Source organism: Octopus sinensis, linkage group LG11 (genome assembly GCF_006345805.1).
Source record: "Octopus sinensis linkage group LG11, ASM634580v1, whole genome shotgun sequence".
NCBI classification, from domain to species: Eukaryota; Metazoa; Mollusca; class Cephalopoda; order Octopoda; family Octopodidae; genus Octopus; species Octopus sinensis.
In genome coordinates, this window is record NC_043007.1 from 60863725 (window position 1) to 60866582 (window position 2858).

At 39.5% G+C, this 2858-nt stretch overlaps 1 long non-coding RNA gene across 1 annotated transcript in view; it reads right to left on the reverse strand.

Moving 5' to 3' along the window:
• Positions 1-211: 211 nt before the first annotated feature.
• The window catches only part of LOC118765445, a 27337-nt gene continuing 24690 nt past the window's right edge, over positions 212-2858 (reverse strand). The window contains exon 3 of the long non-coding RNA XR_005001315.1: positions 212-319. This is a non-coding gene — a long non-coding RNA (uncharacterized LOC118765445). The remainder of the gene's footprint in view (positions 320-2858) is intronic.

Below are 2858 nucleotides of genomic sequence, written 5' to 3' on the forward strand. Positions count from 1 at the left end.
GTATGCATGTCTGAAGAGTACTCAACCACTTGCACATTGATTTTATCCTGGTGTGGTAATGAAAAGTGAAATTGACAGCCAATGTTTGCTGTAGTTATTTGACTTTGATTTACCAATGTGTCTATGTATCTACTTTCTTTCGATGTATGTATCAGTCTACTCTGAAAATACTGATAAACATTTTTCCTCTCTTCCTTTCAGTCACCATTCACTCCCTCTCCCTCTCTCTCTCTCTCTGTACCTCTCCCTTCAACCTTTTTACCTCTTCCTTTGAAGTAAGTCTGAGACACACCACAGGTATGTACAAAAACAAATAAAACTAAGCATATTAATATTATTGATTTTAAAGATCAAATTTTTTTCTTTTTAGTTTCAGCCAATTACATGTAACCAATCCCGATATGCCGAAAATCAGCTGCTGCCATCTGGTGTTAATGACATTGGTATTGTGTATGTGTTGTAACATCACAAACACTACAACTGCCATAACCACTATAAAAGCAGCATTTGTAGTATTAGTAGTTGTGATTGTGTTTAGTATTGGTATAGGGAGGAGTGGTTTGTTAAAAGTTGTAGTTGTGATAGAGGCAATGTAACACGCATACAAAATACAACCATCAGATAGTAGTAGTAGTAGTAGTAGTAGTAGATACTATAGATATAACTGTAGCATAGCTAGGTGATATCCTCACTGTTTGAGAGATATATTAGAAATGATCTCATGTTAGATAGCAACCATCTCCAGCTATCTGGACCCTGTTGTATCCACTGCTCTGATTGGTTGGAATTGATGTAGTTTGTCTCTTGACTTATTTCACGACAATGTGTAAACCAACCAATCACAACCTTCCGATAAGGTCCTGTGACACTGTTTTTCTTATGCCTTGTTTGAGCCCATTTCAGGTTATAAAAGGCGCCAGCAAATCACTATTTCTTGTCTTAAGTTCCAGTCCTTTTCAGGACTAACCTCTGACCACAGATCAACTCAGCCAGTTCCAGCGACGACCAGACCAGTTAGTTACAGCGACCCAGCCATGTTCCTGCTCCAGCAGCGCCGATGCCTTCATCTCAACCGTCACCGTTCTCCACCACCGTCGCCTTCATCTCAATGACACCTTTCTCTGCCGTCGCCATCACCATCCTTCAACTTTTCGTCGTCTCCATATCCATTGCCATTTCTTTACTTGTTTCAATCATTTGACTGTGGCCATGTTGGAGTACCGCCTTAGTCGAGCAAATCGTCCCCAGGGCTTATTCTTTGTAAGCCTAGTACTTATTCTATCGGTCTCTTTTGCTGAACTGCTAAGTTACGGGGATGTAAACGCACTAGCATCGGTTACCAAGCGATGTCGGGGGAACAAACACAGACACACAAACATATACATACACATATATATACATATATACGACGGGCTTCTTTCAGTTTCCGTCTACCAAATCCACTCACAAGTCTTTGGTCGGCCTGAGGCTATAGTAGAAGACACTTGTCCGAGGTGCCACGCAGTGGGACTGAACCCGGAACCATGTGGCTGGTAAGCAAGCTACTTACCACACAGCCACTCGTACATTTGTTTTTTTAAATATCCAGGTTAAAATTTGAGTGGTTGGAGGAAATTTAATAAGATCCACACTTCAAAGTTATTGTTGCTTAACCCCAGGTCTGTCGTCGTCTTACATTTTTAAGAGATTTTGCTGCTATTTCTAAACATCTACCATGAAGAGGTGTACCTCGGCTCATGCCTACATGAATAACATCAAGTATAAAATAATAGAAGTTTGATTTAGTCTGTTTTATTTCAGTACGTTGCTATGGAAACAGCAATTCCAACTTACGGAGTGTCGAGATTGCTTGCATCTGATTGGCTGAAATCCCCCCCCCCCATTTCACCCACAATTCTAATTTAAAGGTATATAATTTTTTTCCTCAATATTTCTCCCTCAAAATGGTTATGAATTTTGTAATTGACATGAAACACGACAGCTGCCAAAAATTTTTCAAATAAATTGTGTATTGTGTGCCTGGATCTTTTGATCGAACAAGTGGAAAACCGGCGAAAATCCATTCACTGTTTGCATTGACACCATTTGAATACAATCATTACTTTCATTTTTAATAGTTGAAAACAAACAAAAGGATTAAAAAAAAAACAGAAAGTGAGAAGCAAAAAAGAAAAAAGAAAGTCAGACCAAAGCAAAAGTCACTACCATTGGCAATATGAAGTTAGAAAGTACAGTTTATACTTATAGCATTCACATTTCATACATATACACATACATGCATGCATGCATACATATGTGTGTGTAGGCGCAGGTGTTGCTGTATGGTTAAGAAGCAACTGAGAGGTAAGTTGGTGAGAGAGGGAAGGAAAGAGAGGAAGAGGAAAGAAAAAGAAAGAGTCGTCGCACCAACAATTCCAAAGATAGATGCGTATCGTTATAATAAATAAGTTTCGAAAATTAATCAAAAGCACGACAAAAAAACGAACGGAAAATTCACGTGCGTGTCTAGGTATTTGTCTCCGCGACACCTTGACAGCCGGTGTTGGTTTGTTTATGTCCCAGTAATAAAGCGGTTCGGTGATAGAAACCGATGCAATAAATACCAGTCTTAAAAATAATACTAGGTCGATTTGTTCGAGACTAGACCCTCCACGGCGGTATCTCACCCTTGCCGCAGGCCAATGACAAGTAAAAGAAGGGCAAAAGGTATAAACACACACACGTACGTACATACATACATACATACACGCGCGTGCACACACACTCACACAGTGATTTGCTCCATATACACATATACATACCTATATATGTATATCTATCTACACACACATACATACATACGTGTGTGTGTGTGTCAG